The sequence below is a fragment of the Musca domestica genome, unplaced genomic scaffold, assembly GCF_030504385.1.
Source record: "Musca domestica strain aabys unplaced genomic scaffold, Musca_domestica.polishedcontigs.V.1.1 48, whole genome shotgun sequence".
Taxonomy (NCBI): domain Eukaryota; kingdom Metazoa; phylum Arthropoda; class Insecta; order Diptera; family Muscidae; genus Musca; species Musca domestica.
This window is the reverse complement of record NW_026712340.1, coordinates 1,373,196-1,393,773: the sequence shown is the minus strand read 5'-3', so window position 1 is coordinate 1,393,773 and position 20,578 is coordinate 1,373,196. Positions and strand designations below refer to the sequence as shown.

At 36.2% G+C, this 20,578-nt stretch overlaps 1 protein-coding gene across 1 annotated transcript in view; it reads left to right on the top strand.

The window, feature by feature from the left end:
• Positions 1-20,578, top strand: part of LOC101892996 (protein Atossa) — a 127,651-nt gene that overhangs the window by 65,527 nt on the left and 41,546 nt on the right. The window contains exon 3 of the mRNA XM_020038773.2: positions 5,157-5,198. The gene's annotated coding sequence lies outside the window, so the exon portion shown is untranslated. The remainder of the gene's footprint in view (positions 1-5,156; positions 5,199-20,578) is intronic.

Below are 20,578 nucleotides of genomic sequence, written 5' to 3'. Positions count from 1 at the left end.
TCGGCTTTCCTTGGCACGTAAAACATTTTATATCTCAGGAATATCAAATTTATATGTCTGTTCTTGAACTTACAGGGTTAGATGAAAAAACCGCAACCAACTTTAGACTGCTGTCATTTCTAAGCCATTCGTCCGAAAGCTGTTAAAATTATTCCAGTGACAGCTCCTTATATTGTTTACAAGCGTACAAATGCAGTTTGGTGAGAGTTTTCCAGAAAAAAAAAAAGTTATACGTGATGGAATTCAAGCGGGATAATTTGATTTCTTTATGTTTGGCTGGAAAACCACAAGTGGCTATCGTTAGAGCACTCCAGCATTTAAATGTGAATAAATCGTTTGTGTCTCGTACCATCGCTCGTTACCGTGATACTGGGACATCAAGGAAGTGGACGGAAGAAAACAGCAACATCAGCAGAAATGGTTCGAAAATGGTAAAGAAGCGACTTGATCGAAACCCGCGTCGCAGTGGCCGAAAAATGGCTCGCGAGCTGAACATATCGCAATGTTCCATTCGGCAAATATTGAAACATGAGCTTGGGGTAAAGCCATTGAAATTTGCAAAAAGTGCAAGAACTTACACCGCAACAGAAAGAAAATAGACTCAAAAGAGCTAAGAGCGAAGCAATTCTCCCTCGGCCGAAAATGGAAAACTACCGAATTTAGTTTTTTCTCTCTACGATGAGAAAACTTTCGTTATCCTGCAGTTTGTAAACAAACAAAATGATCGTGTTTACTTGCCAAAGGGGTCAGGGTTAAGCGCCGGCTATGATGATCTTGTGGGCCGCTATAAGAACCGATGGTCGCTCTCCGCTCGTATTAATCGACCGTGCCATCAGAATAACTGCCGAATATTATCACGAAAATATTCTGGAGGGTGTATTAATGCCTTGGGCACGCAAACATTTTGGCCGCAGACCTTGGACATTCCAACAGGACTCAGCACGCGCCACCCAAGAATGTTTACAAAATGAGGTTCCTCGCTTCATTTCCAGTGCACAATGGCCTCCACAAAATCTCCGAATGCCAAATCGTTGGACTATTGTGTCTGAAAGATACTGGAAAGCAAGGTTGCCACTAAAAAATACGAAAGTGTCGATCTGCAGAGCGTGTGACGGTTTAATTGGCCATTTGAAGACCAAAGATGAACAATTCCAACAAATCTAAACTTATTCTAAAATTTGATGCTATTTACGAACTTTTTTTGCTCAAATTTAAAAAAAATAAAAATTATGACGTTTGACTTTGTTGTAGTTTTTTTGTTACCTCACCCTGTATGTTTGAAGGAAATGACAAGCAGCCCTGCAATGCTCTCCATTCAATACTAGAATAGATAAGAATAATTATGTGGCAGCGATTATGTTAAGTTAGAAAGATTTAAGTAGTACCCATGATAAAAGAATACAGGTAGTCGCATCGACACAGCTGCTGGGACAATGAACTGTCAAACCAATTTTGGAATTGAAAATATTGAATGAGAAATTATTGAAATTTTGTAAAAATTGTTGTTGTGTCTTGTAAGAAAACTTATGAAAATCTACTCAATTTTGTCAAAACATTTTAAAAATTTTGACATATCAATGTTCCCAAGCGTTGATGCATCTACCTGTATTCTTCTACCATGGCAGTACCTAAGCAACATAAATACGTAATATAATTGAATCTACACCCTAAGGGTGGAAATACATAAAGCGCTTCTTCGTAGATGAACAAAGGAGTTTAAGGTTGACTTAGAATTTGACCCTAGGCACATATGTTTATTTCCGAAGAAGCCAGCCGATGACTTAAGCTGCAATTACATAAGAAGCTTGAAGTCATGGCTAGGCATATTTTGTGACATTTCACAAAGGGAGTACAGGGTCGCAATAAAATCCTGCCGTCGTTGTCCATTATAACTTGACATTAATATGCCTAGCCTTGACTTCAAGCTTTTTATGTACTTGCACCCTTAGGTCAGCCAAATGTGCGCCAAGCTACTTATATATCCTCACTTTAACCCAACTTCATATTAGAAAACTTGGTAGAATAAAGACAGCAACCTGGGGCAATCATATGTTTACATTTTTCTTTTTTTTTTTTCAAATTATGATAATGCATAAATTGGAATCCTTGGTGTATACAAAAATCAGAGATGGAAGTAAAATTTGAAGAGGTCAATTACAAAAAAAAGCCGAGCTGAGAATACATATTCTTCCATGGTAAATAGGTTAGGGTGGAAATACATAAAGCGCTTATTTGGCTGGCTTAAGTCATTGGCTGGCTTCTTTGTAGATGATCAAAGGAGTTTTAGGTTAACTTAGTTCGATTTTGGCCCTAGGCTCCTTTGATCATTTCCGAAGGCTTAAGCCAGCCAGATAAGCGCTTTATGTTGCCATAATTTCCTTTCTCCGACTTATTTTACATGTCATAATGTAAATCTATTGTTTTTTTAATTGCGTTTTATAGTTACCCATTTCGAAACTTAATCGAAATCGTGTAAATGTAGCAATACCCAGATGGAGTGACTTTGACTTATGGCTGTTTCGTCTTTGTTTCGTTTCACAAAGTCGATAGGTACGGTACGTGTTTATTTTCTCAAAAAGTCAGTCTTCTTTGTGTTTTTAAAAAAGCAGCAGCAAATAACAACAACAACAATAATAAAAACATAGTTATTAATTCAGCAGCTTACCCACCTACCTACCTAACAACTTGGCAACAGCAACAACAACGGCAAATGATCACAAAAAACAGCTGATTGAGAATATAAATACAGAAACGAAAAAAACGAAAACTAAAACACAATCACGTGTTGGTGTATTTGTGTTAGCCTCCCCCCCTCCCTTCCAATCATTACCCCTCCCACTGACAGACACTTTGACAATGCCTTTTTTGTGATGTATACAAATATATCAAGTTTTTGCTTTTGCTATATAAAAACATATGTACATAGAGTATATATACTTATATACACATGTCTTTATTTGTTTTCATTTGTTTTTGTCTGTTTTGTATTCTACTGCGCTTTATAACCTGTCCCCACAAGTAATGGGGGACTACCATTCCCTCAAATTGTGTATCTCTCAAACTAATACTTAGTGTGTCTGTGTGTGTGTGTGTATTTTTTGTTGTTAACTTTTGCTGGGTAGACAAAAATTGTTATTGTATTTTATCTAAAACCTGCTCTTCATCTTAGCTTGGTTGATATATTTCCAAAACCAACAACGAATGCTTTTGATCAGTGTTGCCCAATTGGCGTTTTTTTTTTTACTCCATCGATGTAAAGGTGAAAGTACATAAAAAGCTTTTTTGACTGGCTTAAGTCATCGGCTGGCATCTTCGTAGAGGATAGAAATGCCGCTCAGCTGATGTTTGTTTACATATCAAAATATATTCAAAAATTATATAGCGAATAAGCTAATATAGAGACAATTGATGTTAAAAAATGCCTTTTATTCACATTTTTAACTGTCTGCATGGAAAACATTATATCTTCCAAAGTAATTAGCATTAGCAGATATACAATTATAAGTGTTTCCTTGTTGCAATCCTGGAAGCAGTTGAAATTTTGGAGAAAGCAGTGATGCATTCCGTTAGTTTGTAGATTCGGCAGTGAATTCAAAATACGTTACTTGAAGATTTATTTTTTTATATATATTTTATTTAATTTGTCCATCGATATTTCCTACAGACCGTACAGGGTGAGATGAAAAAACTGCAACCAACTTCAGAATGTTGTCATTTCCAAGCCACTCGTCTGACAGCTGTTAAAATTATTCCTGTGACAGCTCATTATATTGTTTACAAACGTACAAAAGCATTTTGGTGAGAATTTTCCAGAAAAAAAGTTATTCATGATGGAAATAAAGCGTGATAGTGTGATTTCTTTATATTTGGCTGGAAAACCACAAATGGCTATCGTTATCACGCTCGTTACCGTGATACTAGTAGCGTAGCCCGACGTCAAGGAAGTGGACGGAAGAAAACAGCAACATCAGCAGAAATGGTTCGAAAATGGTGAATGGCCGAAAAATGGGTCGTGAGCTGAACATATCGCAATATTCCATTCGGCAAATATTGAAAAATTAGCTCGGGGTAAGGTCATCGAAACTCCAAAAAGTGCAAGAACTTACACCGCAACTGAAAGAAAATAGACTCAAAAGAGCTAAAGAATTTGGTTTTCTTCGATGAGAAAACATTTGTAAACAAAAAAATGGATCGTGTTTACTTGCCAAAGAGGTCAGCTAAAAATGTGCACCTTCGGTTGGACACCAGAACTCAAGCGCCGGCCATGGTGATGGTGTGGGCCGCCATTACAGCCGATGGTAGCTCTCCGCTCGTATTAATCGACCGTGGCATCAGAATAAATGCCGAATATTATCGCGAAAATATCCTGGAGACCTGGACATTCCAACAGGACTCAGCACCGTCGTACTCAGCACGCGCCACCCAAGAATGGTTACAAAATTAGATTCCTCGCTTCATTTCCAAAATCTCCGGATACCAATCAGTTGGAATATTGTGTTTGAAGTATTTTGGAAAGCAAGGTTGGCACATTAAAAAATAAAAAGGGACGATCACCTCAAGCAAGCGCTTTGCCGAGAATGGGCCAAAATACCGCAGAGCAACATTCAGTTAGCATGTGACGGTTTCAATGGCGGTTTGAAGGCCATAATTCGTGCCAATGGTGACCAATTCGAACAAATCTAAAGTTATTCTAAAATTTGACGCTATTTCCGACATTTTTTGCTTTAATTCAAAAAAATCAAAAAAAAATGTAAAAATTATGGCGCTTGACTTTGTTGCAGTTTTTTATTCATCCCAACCTGTATATATACACAGATGATCATTTTACTTACGTAAAATTAGGCACTCAAAAACGCTATTTTTTCCTTTGTACAGAGTATTAAGACCCATTGCGAAATCAATAAAATTTTAAAATTTATTAAAATTTTTGACATTTTTGTAAAATGATCAGCATTTGCATAGCTCATTCTGGAGAGTTGGGAATTTTGTTGGTAATGTTTACCGGATTTAGTAACTCTAGTGGGCCATGATGCCAATTACTATTATATATCCTTTTTAGCATCTCTGCAGTGTAAAGAATATTTTTTGTCTAACTTTTATAACATCTGTATCTAAAATTTGGTGGTCTATAACTTTGTTTTCTCTATATTTTCTAGATAAATTATGCGGCCAATGTTTCCCAGTGTTAAAGTCAAGAGGTAAGTTTACATAAGCTAAAGATTAGAACATATAGAACAAGTTGTTTACTTGCTTAAGTCATCGGACGGCTGCTTCGTAAAGGAACAAAGAGCAAGTGTAAATTAGGGAACGAAATTGAACTAAGTCAACCTATAGGTTCTTTGTTTTTTTTTTAATATGAAATTATATAATTCGTTAATCGGCCGGGCCGAAATTTGAATACCCTCCACCATTTGGAACGAATTTGGCAATCTTAAAAACAATAACCATTGTCATAAACCATTAAAAAAATTCTAATGCGAAGCTTCACAAAAAAATCGGTGAATAATGTCGCTAAAATCATCAAATTACCGAATATCGGGAGGTACCGTTATATGGGAGCTATACGAAGACGTGGACCTGCGTGGACAATTTTCTGTCATAGGCTGTAGTATCCATTACGTACTTCAAATACCAAATTTGATACAATTCCGGTGCATAATGTCGCTAAAATCATTAAAATAACGAATATCGGGAGGTATTGTTATATGTGGGCATACCAAAATGTGGACCTACATGGTCCATTTTCAATACCAAAAGTCCAGCAGACATAACATACATTTGAGCAAAATTTTATCAATCTACTTCAATTCGTTCGGAAGCTAGAGTGATTCCAACAGACGGACGGAAATCGCTAAATCGACGTAGAATTTTATGCTGATCAAGAATAGATATACTTTTTGGGGTCTAAAATATATTTATATTTCGGGGTGTTACAAACGGAATGACAAACTCAATATACCCTCCATACTATGGTGGAGGGTATAAAAACGAGCAAATGCTCTCTCCAATCAACTCGAAAGCGTTAGATGCCTTTATTTTAAATTTTACAAAAAATATGCCACTCGTCTTGCATAAATAGTTATGGAATACATTTTTAAAATTAGTTCAAAATGATAAAGCGTTGCCATTACCGTTTGTGTAAATGAAATTAATTTGTTAATTCTGCCATGTCATTTTCTTCGCACAAGAATGACGGCTTTGATTGTTTATTTTTAAATTTAAGCGATTTTTTCTAGTGTGAAAACTTGACAACACTTCTCATGCCATACTATGACACTGTGAGTGATGCTAAAACAGCTGTTTATGGAAATGGTATTGGGTCACTTGACACAATCAGGTATACGAATACCCTATGCTCAGCAATGTCAACTTGGCTGATGTCACAATTTATTTTCAAAATACATTACTCACACAGTGTGTGTTTATGATTCGTCTATTCAATATTTGTAAAATGTTGATTTAAATTCCAATACGACAATTGATGTGTCTGCGCTGTATTTGGAATTTTTTCTGTTATTCTCATCTGGCCGTGTTTGAGTAGTTTTGGGTACCCAGCCAACCAACCAACCATTCACTACCTGTGTCATCATTGTCTCATTGGATTTCGTTATGACACAAGAGGTTCTTGGTTATGTTTTTTTTTTGTTGTTGTTAGTTTGTTTGTGTCTATATTATTTTTCTTGAGTGTACCTATCTGCTGTCATTCAATGTTCAAGGTTATGTATCTTGTTTATTTTGAAGTGTGCTCTATGGCACTCTCTGTAGATTTAGTCATTTGTTGTTGTTTTTTTTTATTTTTGAACGTTGAAATTTTCTATTTAAAAAAAAGTGTACTTTTTATGTAGATTTTCCGGAAATATTGCATTTTGGCACATGTACCCACATACATACCTATGTAGCATGTGGCCATTTTAGAAACGTACCTTTATGTTTTTGTGAGAACATCTATTTGCCGATGTGTGTCAGGTATGAATTTCTTTTGACAATCTTAATTATTTTCGCCAAAACATATGATTAAAAATACATTAAAACATCTGATGAACAGATGATGATGGTGATATTTGGGGGGTTTAGCTAAGCGATTGAGGTCATCGGTGAAAAGTAGCAAAAATAACAGTATAGAGGTACATTTGGTTATATACATAGCCATAATTAATTATGATTTTTTTTAAATATTGATGATGAGTATCTATGGTTGATGATGATGTCAGACAAATGAAGGTATTTTAAAAAAAAAAAGTTTTGGTGTGGGTTAATTCCAAGATGATGCGAGAAAGACGAAGATCAGGTCAATAAAAATGGTCACAGCTTTTAATAATTGTACCCACATTAGAGAGGCTCGTGTAAGCCTTAGATTGAGAATATATAAAACGCTTTTTTGACTGGCCTAAGTCATCGACTGGCTTCTTTGAAAAAGAGCAAAGGAGCATTGGGCCAAAATCGAACTAAGTCAACCTAAAACTCCCTTGTTAATCTACGAAGAAGCCAGTCGATGACAGTGTTGTATTTTCATGCCAAAGTCACGATTTAAGCTTTGAAAAACTCTTAAAAATTAAAAAACTCTTAAAAATCTACATCAATTGACCCACAAGCCCCCTTAAAAATCATTCATAAAAAAATCCGGAAATCAACGTTTTTCGGTCTTTTGGCACTCTGCAAATTAATCTTAGTCCTTGGGTCTTCCAAAAAATATTCTTTCAAATTCCCATGGACCAATGGGGCCTTTTGAGAAAATTAAGGAAATATCCTTGTTTTTTTGGTCCATTAGTATCCCAGAAAATAATCTTGTATTATCCTCCAACGTTAAGGTGAGAATACATAAAACGGTTTTTTGAATGGCTTAAGTCATCGGCTGGCTTCTTTGAAAAAAAGCAAAGAAGTGTGAGCTAAAATCGAACTAAGTCAACCTAAAACACCCTTGTTTCTCTACTAGAGGCCAGCCGACAACTGAAGCCAGTCATAAAAAGGCGTTTTAGGTATTCCCACCTTTAAGCTGCATATACATAGAAGAATTTTTTTACTGACTTTAAGGTGGAAATACATAAAGCAATTATCTGGCTGGCTTAAGTCATCGGCTGGCTTTTCGGAAATGAACAAAGGAGCGTATGGCCAAAATCGAACTAAGTCAACCTAAACCTCCTTTGTTCATCTACGAAGAAGCCAGCCGATGACTTAAGCCAATCAAATATGCTCTTTATGTATTTCCACTTTAAGATGAAGAAGCATAAATTATAGGTCGAAATTTAACCAAGTCAACCTAAAAAACCTCCATTGTTCTTTTACATAGTAGAATTAAGAAGGTAACGTCACGCAATTTTTTCAAAATCAAACATTTCACAACATCTCATTTTCGAAATGTTTATTTACATATCCATTGTACAGGGTGAAATAAAAAAACTACAACAAAGTCAAACGCCATAGTTTTTACATTTTTTGTAAATTTTGTTGAATGAAAGCAAAAAATGTCGGAAATAACATCAAATTATAGAATAAGTTTAGATTTGTTCGAATTGGTCACCTTTGGCACGAATTATGGCCTTCAAACGACCAATGAAACCGTTGCATGCTGCCCAAATTTTGCTCTGTGGTATTTTGGCCCATTCCCGGCAAAGCGCTTGCTTGAGGTGATCGACACTTTGGTATTTTTTAGTGGCAACCTTGCTTTCCAAAATACTCCAGACACAATAGTCCAACGGATTGTTATCCGGAGATTTTGGAGGCCATTGTGCCCTGGAAATGAAGCGAGGAACCTCATTTTGTAACAATTCTTGGGTGGCGCGTGAGTGCGATGCGAGTGCGATGGTGCTGAGTCCTGTTGGAATGTCCAAGGTCTGTGATCAAAATGTTTGCATGCCCAAGGCTTTAATACACCCTCCAGAATATTTACGCGGCATTTATTCTGATGCCACGGTCAATTAATACGAGCGGAGAGGTACCATCGGCTGCTATGGCTGCCCACACTATCGCCATTGCCGGCGCTTAAGTTCTGGTGGCTAACCGAAGGTGCACATTTTCGGCTGACCTCTCTGGCAAGTAAACAGGATCTTTTTGTTTGTTTACCAACTGCTGGACAACGAATGTTTTCTCATCGGAGAGAGAGAAAACCAAATTCGGCAGTTCACCACTTTCGGCAAAGCGAAGCAACTCTTTAGCTCTTTTGAGTCTATTTTCTTTCTGATGCGGTGTAAGTTCCTGCACTTTTTTGGAATTTCAATGGCTATACCCCGAGCTCATTTTTCAATATATGCCGAATGGGATATTGCGATATGTTCAGCTCAAAAGCGACGCGGGTTTCGATCAAGTCACCTCTTTACTATTCGAACCATTTCTGCTGATGTTGCTGTTTTCTTCTGTCCACTTCCTTGACATCTGACAACGCTACCAGTATCACGGTAACGAGCGATGGTAAGAGACACAAAAGATTTATTCACATTTAAGTGCTAGAGGGCTTTTCTGTAAAAATTCTCACCAAACTTCTTTTGTACGCTTATAAACAATATAATGAGCTGTCACTCGAATAATTTTAACAGCTGTCGGACATGTGGCTTTGAAATGACAGCAGTCTGAAATTGGTTCCAGTTTTTTCATATCACCCTAAATGTGTATTTTGGCAGTAGGCAGGTTAAGTTCGTAAATGGGCCATGTCGGTTCACGTTTTCGTATAGCTTCCATATAACGATACCTCCCGATATACGGTATTTTGATGATATTAGCGACATTATTTACGCGAATTGTTTCAAATTTCATATTCGAAGTTTGCAATGGGTACCACAACCTATGCCTATGAATTTCGTATGCATGCCCACGTCTTCGTATTTTGATGATTTTAGCCACATTGTTCGCTGGAATTGTTTGAAATTTTATATTTAAAGATCTTAATGGGTACTACAGTTCCTTTAAAATGGTAAAATTTATACCGGACAGGTTATGTTGGATATCTGAGCTAGATAAGTTTATGTCTGATTTCTGATGCGTCTTCCCAACTCCACAAGTCGATTATGACGTTTTTGGTGCATGTTGCCAATTTAAATTAGGTGAGTTTGGTAACCCTAAAGGTGAGAATATAGAAAAGGTTTCATTGACTGTCATCGGACGGCTTTATCGTAAAAGAACAAGGGAACTTTAGGTTGACTTAGTTCAATTTCGGGCGATAATTTATACTTGTTAACCCTGCGCTCCTTTGTTCTTTAATGAAGAAGCCAGTCGATGACTTAGGCTAGCAAAACAAGTGTCTTTTGTATTCTCACCTTAAAATCATTAACAAAAAGGTTTGGCACAAAGAGCGCTCTCTTTCGAGTGAGAAATTTTGACAGTTATTTCACTGAGTGCTTGCAAATTCTTGATTTTTCTTCTCCTTCCGGTGATTAACAAGAGGTACTAAAACATCGTTAAGGTGAGAGTACATGAAACGGTTTTCGGCTGGCTTCTTCGTAGAGGATCAAAGGAGTTTTAGGTTGATTTAGTTCGATTTTGGCCCTAAGAGATCCTTATTTTTTTTTTTTTTTTTTTTTGGAAAACATCTGATGACTTAAGCCAGACAAAAAGTGTTTTATGTGCTCTCACCTTTAGTTTGGAAATCACAGGCCTAATCTCTTTTATTTTTCGGCTCATTTTAAATTTTTGGGTGCTCCATTTCTTTTTATGGCGAACAATTTTTTGTTTTGACAACTCAGCTGATTGCTTGCAAGTTTTTGCAGTGATTGTTTACTTTTCACATTTTTCCTCAGAGGTTTTCAAGAGAAATGCTTCTGGACAATTCTTCTGCGGAAAAAATAACCGGACGAACCTATTATAGGTGAATTCCTTTTTTTAATCGACTCTGTAGTGAAATTCTCTAACTCATTTTTTGAGTTACCGACAAAAGCCGATACAAGTAAAATGCTTATAATTTCGGCAATTAACGAGATTTTTCGAAAAGTTAGCGATAACATCAAAGTAGTCGCTAAGGCCTACCGATAGATACCAATGTTGTCAACTTTAGCCTTTTTGATATCAACATTTTGGGTTTCAAAGCTACCGATTTTTGTCGGTAACTCAAAAAGTTAGAGAATTCCACTAGTGATCTGGTTATGGTAGAAGAATACAGGTAGATGCATCAATGCTTTGGAACATTGATGTATCAAAATTTTTTTCAATGTTTCTTCAAAAATAAGTAGATTTGTATATGTTTTCCTATACGAAGCCAATCGGAGGTTGTTGTGATATGCATTTTTTAACATTCTTTACAAATTTGAATAATTTTTTCTTTTAAAAATGTCAATTCCAAAATTGCTTTCACAGTTCATAGACCCAGCAACTGTGTCGATATGACTACCTGAATTGTTCTACCATGGATGCAGCACACAAATCTTCCTAATTGACTTTTGACAACTCAACCGGAAACGATTATAACGAATCTTTGTTACATTTAATTTTCTCTTTTTTTTCTTATCCTAATTTCGCAACAATTCAGAACAAAGAATTCCCACAAAAGTTAATTAATATTCCGTGTCATCCGTGTTTCTGGAAGCGAAAATAACTGCCACCACTCTTTTTCTTGCGATGCAAAAATTTTTGAACAAAGAACTTTTCAACAAATGCCTTCCTGGGAATGCTGTGACGTATCCACATGCGCTCCAACGTATTTGTGTGTCATCGTGTGCATAAAGAGCGAGAGAGAGAGAGAGAGAGAGAGAGGGATTTCATATGCAGAGTAATGACCCCCAAGCAGTTTAACCAAATAAAATCCAATAAAAAATTAGAATAAATAAACAGAATTAAGACCATCATCGTTCGATGAAATTATTGAACGGAGATGTCAATAGAATTCGGGCAATTTCAAAACAAACAAACAAACAAAAAATGACACATTGAAAACAGAACAGAAAACAAGTTCGTTGGCCAAAAGAAATGTCAAGGAATTTTAAGTTTGCCTTTTTTTAATTTATTTGCCCGACATAAATTATTTAACAATTTAAATTTTAACGGAAATCTACTGTGCCTCGCGCTCTCCCTCTCTCTATAGCGGGAGTCTTCATCCGAGTAGCTACTTTTGACAATTTGACAATAAAATTGGAAGTTTTTGCACTTAAGGTGAAAATTCATTCAGGATCAGATGAAAAAACTGCAACCAATTTCAGACTGCTGTCTTTTCTAAGCCACTCGTCCGCCAGCTGTTAAAATTATTCCGAGTGACTGCTCATTAAATTGTTTACAAGCGTACAAAAGCATTTTGTTGAGAATTTCGCAGAAAAAAAGTTATTCGTGATGGAATTCAAGCGGGATAGTGCGATTTCTTTATATTTGGCTGGAAAACCACAAGTGGCTATCGTTAGAGCAGCACTCCAGCATTTAAATGTGAATAAATCTTTTGTGTCTCGTACCCTCGCTCGTTACCGCGATACTGGGACGTCAAGGAAGTGGACAGACGAAAACAGCAAAATCAGCAGAAATGGTTCGAAAAGTAAAGAAGCGACTTGATTGAAACCCGCCTTGCAGTGGCCGAAAAATGGCTCGTAAGCTGAACATATCGCAATGTTCCATTCGGCAAATATTGAAAAATCAGCTCGGGGTAAAGCCATTGAAATTCCAAAAAGTGCAAGAACTTTCACCGCATCAGAAATAAAATGGACTCAAAAGAGCTAAAGAATTGCCAAGTAAGGCCGAAAGTGGTGAACTGCCGAATTTGGTTTTCTCCGATGAGAGAACATTCGTTGTCCAGCAGTTGGTAAACAAACAAAATGATCGTATTTACTTCCCAAAGAGGTCAGCTGAGAATGTGCACATTCGGATGGGCACCAGAACTCAAGCGCCGGCCATGGTGATAGTGTGGGCCGCCATAGCAGCCGATGATCGCTCTACGCTCGTATCAATCGACCGTGGCATCAGAATAAATGCCGAATATTAACGCGAAAATATTCTGGAGGGTGTATTAAAGCCTTGGGCACGCAAACATTTTGGCCTCACGCCGTGGACATTTCAACAGGACTCAGCACCATCGCACTTAGCACGCGCCACCCAAGAATGATTACAAAATAAGGTTCCTCGCTTCATTTCCAGCCCACAATGGCCAGCAAAATCTCCGGATCGCAATCCGTTGGACTATTGTGTCTGGAGTATTTTTTTGGAAAGCAAGGTTGGCACTTAAAAATACCAAAGTGTCGATCACCTCAAGCAAGGGCTTCGCCGGGAATGGACCAAAATACGGCGGGGCAACATTCGGACAGAGTGTAACGGTTTCATTGGCCGTTTGAAGGCCATAATTCGTGCCAAAGGTGACCAATTCGAACAAATCTAAATTTATTCTAAAATTTGTTGCTATTTCCGACATTTTTTTTGCTTTCATTCAATAAAATTTAAAATTTATGACTTTTGACTTTGTTGTAGTTTTTTTTTTATCTCACCCTGTTTATACTTGGTTATGTCTAAAATTATTATTTTGATGAATTACAAACGAAATGGCGAACTTAATATACCCTCCATACTATGTAGGCTGGAGGGCATGGTAAAACTAAGAATGTAAAGTCATGCAATCATATGTTTACAATTTGTTCACATTTATACATTTGACAACATCTCATTGTCAAAACCTCTATACATTGGATTTATGGTGTACACAAAAAAATCGGCGATGTGGACTGTTTTTATGCACTGAAATTTGACAAGTTAAATTACACAAAATCCAGAGCTGGGAATGCTTTTTTGAAATGAGGTTACCTCTATTTCATTGTACCATGTGGTAGAGGGTATGAAAAATTGTAATCATAAGTTGGCATGAGATTACCTTTGTAATTGTCGGTCATGTAAACATAACTCCAGATTTTGGGTGTAACTCATTAGGAAATGAATTTAGTTTCCCTCATGGATAACTTATTAAAAAAAATCAATTTTACTGAACTTTCCATCCCTGGTTGATATCCCTGAAAATAAAATGTTGGCAAACATTGCATTAGAGAAACTCTACGTTTATTTTGTTACTCTCTCTCTAGCATCTCTCACTCGTCGTCTCTCTCTCTCTCTCTCTCTCTCTCTGCCTCTTGTTTTTTTTTTTGTTATGCTACGTAGGCAGAGCTACGCACATTATAACTTGTTCGAAGTAAACAAAATCATATGGTATTTGCAACAACAACATGTTATGCTGTTATGTACAACATGTTTGTTTGTTTGCCAGTGTGTGATAAAACCAGCTCAATGTTATCACTTTGACTGGCACACAGACACACACACACACACACATGACCACTCTGAAATACCCACTCCCAACTAAGGGTACTTAAATTTTTCCTTCTTTTTTTTAATTTAATATCATGTGGTTTTCTTGGTGATATGCCTTGAAATAAATATTTCGAATATTCTACTAGTTGACCACACCGACACCAACACTCACACACACATGGGCATGGAATAGAGCTGATACATACCCACATAAATAAACAACAAATCCATGCCACACTCAGCTGTTTGGGGTATTTTCTTTTTTTTTCTAGAAGTGAAATGGAAAAAAGCAAGCAAAACAGAAAAAACGACCCCAGCAACGTTTAGTTAGACAGCCTCTGACAACCACTGGCAACAACAACAACATCAGTCAGCCAGCCAGCCTGCCAGCCTGCCTGCCTGCCATCCATTGACTGAAGTGGTTTTTCTCAGTGTGAGTACCTATCGTTGATTCTATTCCGAAAAGTGGAATGGAAAATGAGCAAATAATAATAAAAAAAAAATAAATATTCCAAGTGAATAGTGTAACACGTAATAGAGCCCGAGAAGAGAGGGGGGGGGGGGGGGCACAGATGTCGGGAGATAACAAGTTTTCACTCCCCAAACTGGGGGTGTTCAGAGTGTGTGGGCAGGCATAGAACACTTTGAGGAGTGCCTTAATTTGCGTTAGTATTTTTTTTTTCAAAGGTTCGAGTTTTTTTTATTGTGTGTCAACTCTTCTGTAACGAGGTCATAATGATTAGCGTAAATTAAGAGATCGAGGAAGAGATGTAATTTACAATGGACTGATGATGGTGATGAAGATTGCCTTTGTTAATCGTGTGATAGGTTTGAGAGCACTCTATGCTATTAAGAGCTGAGCTTGGAAGGAGCATAGCGAAAACAAACTAAAGGTGAGAATACAAAAAAAAAACACTTTTTGACTGTCATCGGCTGGCTTCTTTGTAGAGGTACAAAGGAGTTTAAGTTTCACCTCGATTCGATTTTGGCCCTACGCTCCTTTTTTCTTTTCCCAAGAAGCAAGCGGATGACTAAACCAGTTAAAAAAAGCGTTATACAGGGTGAGATAAAAAACTGCAACTGCAAGTCAAAGGCCATAATTTTTACATATCTTTTATTTTAAGTTTTATTGAATGAAAGCAAAAAAAAATTTTGAATAAATTTAGATTTCTTCGAATTGGTCACTTTTGGTAAGAATTATGGTCTTTAAACGGCCAAGCTGCCCGAATATTTGCTTCTTTCCCGACGAAGCGCTTGCTTGAGGTGATCGACACTCTGGTATTTTTTTGTGCCAACCTTGCATTCCAAAATACTCCAGATACAATGGTCCAACGGATTGCGATCCGGAGATTTTGTTGGCCATTGTGCGCTGGAAAAGAAGCGAGAAACCACATTTTGTAACCATTCATGGGTGGCGCGTGCTGAGTGCGATGGTGCTGAGTCCTGTTGGAATGTCCAAGGTCTGCGGCCAAAATGTTTGCGTACCCAAGACTTTAATGCACCCTCCAGAATATTTTCGCGTTAATATTCGGCACTTATTCTGATGCCACGGTCGATTAATACGAGCGGAGAGCGACCATCGGTACCCCCGATATTCGATATTTTGATGATTTTAGGAACATTATTCACCGGAGTTGTTTGAAATTTCGTATTTAGAATTCATAATGGGTAACTTCAGCCTATAATAAAAAATTGCGAATGCTGGCCCATGTCTTCCTATAGCCTCCATAGTACGGTAACTCCCAATATTCGGTATTTTGATGATTTTAGCGACATTATTCACCGGAGTTGTTTCAAATTCCGTATTGTCTATGCAGGTCCAAGTTTTCGTGTAAGCCCCATATATCAGTACCTCCCCATATTCGGTATTTTGACGATTTTAGGTACAATATTCACCGACATTCACCGAAATTTCGTATTTGAAGTTCCTAATAGGTACTACAGCCTGTGATAGAAATTTGTCTATGCAGATCCAGGTCTTCGTATAGGCCTGATATGACGGTACTTCCTTATATTCGGTATTTTCATGATTTTAGGTACTGGTTTTTTTTTACATTTCGTATTTGAATATTGTAATGGCTTATGACAAAAGTTGCCTATGCAGGTCCACGTTTTCGTATGGACCCCAATATAATGGCTTTATTCGGTATTTTTTAAGATTTGAACAACATTTTTAACGGATTTTATTATTTTGAAAATTTCCAGATTCGTTCCAAAGGGTGGAGGGTTTTTAAAGGCCGAACTTTTTTGGTGTCCCTTCATTGTCAAATTTATATTTTATAGTTTTTCCTTAGATATAGACGTAAAGCTGGCAAAAAAAGAATAAATTTATTTCCGATTAAATATTTTGTCATTTTCACACCCTATATAACCTCTATCAAGGAAGATTATAATCAAAACCCGAAAACTGGGATTAAGTTCCGCTGCAATATTTTATTATACATAGGAATTCTGTAATTTTGTATTACCGTTCGTGTAGTCTGAACGCGTTAATTTTTGTACGTAATTATAAAAGCGAATAATGTAGTTGAAATGCCAGTATGAACATGGTATTACATTTTAGAAAAAATGACACCTTTCACAACATCTCTTTGTCTATATTAATAACTCACCATGTTACGGTCCGCCCTAGTCTACAAATATCACACTGCACTCCAATTAGATAGCTCAAAAAATGTTTCTCAACTCAATTGGGATGTTGCTAGGCAAGGGCAACACAAAATCAATGGATTTCCCATTGAAATTGGCGACTGTGTGATGTTATGTTGATGATGCAAATGAATTCTCTCCGTTCAGAGAGGACAAGAGATAGAGAGAGAGACTGACAAGAACAAAGCATTATCAAAGGGAAAGGGTGGTGTATGGCTGGTTGGGGGAGCAGGCATGTAACAAAACAAAGAAAATAATCACTAACTACGTCGTAAATAGAGGAAGGGAAGGGTGTCTATTGTTGATAAAAAATACGTAGTTGTAGTTGATGTTGTTGTTGTTGCTGCTGCTGCTTTGTGGTATGCCCATTAATATGATTACATATTGGGATTATATTGTTGTTGTAAATTAGTACTTATTTCTTGAGATTTTTTTTATTATTTTGAAACGTCGTAGTACAGAAACACTTGCTATTAACAACAGTTTTCGTTTACTTTTATTAGATATTATTATTTTCTTATAGCTAAATAAGAAAAGCACATAAATACATACACTTTTATGTATTTATGTATATCATATATATATATATATACTCTATGTACGCTATGTGTGATGTAGTTATCATTTAATGTTGACGTAGTCGTTTATTTTTTGCTTCTTCTACTACTTACTGCTGCTGCTGCTGTTGTTATTATTATGATTTTTGTTGCCATGTATTGTGCATGGGTGTGTGTCTGTGTTCGTGTATGTTTTCGTTTTTTTTTTTCTTTCATTTCGTTGTTGGTGTTGTACAATTTTAAGTTGTCAGTTTAGTATACATTCGCTCAGCTGTTTAGAAAGTCGTGGTAGTAGCACACAATCAAAGTGTACGACCATATCAACGGCGACGACGACGACTACGAAGTCGCCAACGTTATTTTTCGTTAAGGCAGCGACGACGACAGCATTAATTGTAGTGTATTCACTTGGCTGATTTGAGCAGTGTGAGCAATGATGCACACTTTGCGTTTTTTATGGGGATTGTGATCATTTTTAAATGTCGAGGAAAGTTTTAAATTTATAAGATAAATTTATAGTTTTTTATAGTCTATATTATAAATTTTATTATGAATATCAACACTATTATTTTTTTATTTATTATTAATTTTACAATTATACACGAGAATTGTAAAACGAGCCGGACACTAATAATGAATCCATGGTACAATAAAAAGGTAAGGTAAAGCTATCAGCTGTTTACAATTCTTTTCTAAGTGTGCCCGACTTCTGCCAATTTTGTGTATATATTTATTGTTTTGAAAATGAAAAAAAATATTTTCAAAACCAATGATTGGAAGACATATACATTGCGGCTCGCGTATTAAAGTTATTAACCAGTTTAACCATGAAATTGAAATATTGAACAGTTTGGATCATAGTTTTGAGAGAAAATCTGGGCATTTCATTCATTGTTAGCGCTATTTGACTCATTAAAATATGAGGGAAAGTATGAAAAAATGAAAATATAAAATTTTGAATGAGTATGACAGAAAGCGGGCATAGCCTCAGGGTTGTATTTCTGTAGTTTTACGAAGCTGGGCCTCAATTCTTGTTTTATGAAAATGTGAAATGAAAATTTTTATAAAGGAAAGAAATGTCAAATGAAAAATGTTATAAAGGAAATATTTTTCATTTCATATTCTCATAGAACAAGAATCCAGCCCCTGTTCTACCTCCTTATTGTACCATGAATGAATCTATGTTAAGATGTAGTTTTGATGTCGTATTTAATTATGTTCGCTTTGTAGAAAACGTAAGCCCCAAAATATTTGCTACAATCGCAATCCGTCCAGATAAAGTATAAATTTTTAATAGAACTTTCAAATATGGCTAGTTTTCCATATTTTTTCTTATTAGCTTTAAGCATGGTACAATAAGGAGTTATAACAGCTTCGTAAAACTACGGAAATACAGCCATGAGGTTATGCCCGCTTTTTGTCAGAATTTTTCAAATTTATATCCAACAGGTTGTTTTCACTTATTTCATATTTTTGTTCCTTATTATTAATGAGACAAATAGCGCGAAAGATGAATGAAATGCCTGGATGTTCTCTCAATAATATGATCCTAAGGGTTCTTTCAATTCCGTGGCAAATATGGTTAATATCATTAATGCGCGGCCCCAATTTAAGTTTCTTCCAATCATTGATTTTGAAAATATTTTGCTTTTATTTTTCATAATAAATATATGCACAAAATTGGCAGAAGTCGGGCTCACTTATTGTACCATGGTTTTAAGATGCCCGATATTTCTCTATTATTTATGGGCTGTCATTTTACGTTTCTGGTTCTGATTAAGTGGAAATATCTCCTTGTATTTTTCAAGGTCTCTGGTACATTTTTCGATCAAATTGTCTGTAAATTGGATTTGAATTTCTCAAAGGATAAATACCTTCAAAATTTCATTCAAATTTCGTATAGCGGTACTTCTCAATTATCAACCCTCATGAATAAGGACATTCGGAAGATTCCGAGATTCTGAGAGTGGTGTCTATTACGAACTCTATAAACCAAATTAATGATAATTCTGATAAAAAATGTAGCTAAAATCATCAAAATACCGAATATTGGGAGGTTTCGTTAGGTTTACACGAAAGATGTGGACCTATAAGAACAATTTTCTGCCATTCGAACTCCAAGTAAAATTATTCAAACAATTTTATGAATATTTTGGAGGTACAGCTATACTGGGCACATACGAAAATTGGACCTCTGTAGTCAATAATCTGCCAAAGAAGGCGGCGCCTATTACGAACTCCAAATCCCAGGTTTCAGATAAAAAAAAATCGCTAAAATCCTTAAAATACCAAATATCGGAAGAAATAATTACACAATGTTCTACTACAGTAGGTTACAAGCGTTACAAGCTTCAAATACTGATTTTATCATATTCCGCTAGAAATTGAGGCTAAAAAAATCAGAATACCGAATATTTGGATGTACAGTTATATGGGAACTATACAAAAATTTGGACCTATATAGCCTTTTCTATGAAAGCATGTGTCGTACATAATGGGAATACAAACTGGCATGTTACAGCAAACCCGGGTTAAATTTGTGACTAAAACAAGAAAAAACTTAAATCTGGCGGGACACTTATATGGGAGCTAAATTAAAACGTGGACCTAACAATTTTCAATACCAAAAGTCATAAAATACATATGAGTAAAACTTTATGAAACTGCTATAGTGACTTCCCCAAACGGACAGACAGGTATACGAACGAACGGATATCGCTATATCAACACAGAATTTTATGCTGATTAAGAATATAGATACTTGGTGGGATATGAACTTTTTTTCGATGAGTTACAAATGGAATGATAAACTTAGTATACCCTCCATATAATGGTGGAGGGTACAAAAAAGACAATTGTTATATGCTATACAGAGTTGCATTTTTCTCATTGCATTCAAAGTTACGCAACCATTTTGGTTGTGTCATGTTATGAAAGTAATGAATAAATGAGTTGGCCATTATTTTTATATCTAAAAAATTTTTGTTCTGTTCCAGGACAGCAAGAATGTAAAACTGTTTACTGCGATAACCGATTTTCCCTTCATGACATCAAAAAAAGGCAAAACTAATATATTCTTGCAGATTCTGGAACAGACCGCATATGAATAAAACTTGTTTCTAAATATTTAATGTTCTAGAACTCAAATTATTGTGTATCGGCATGATAATAAAATATAT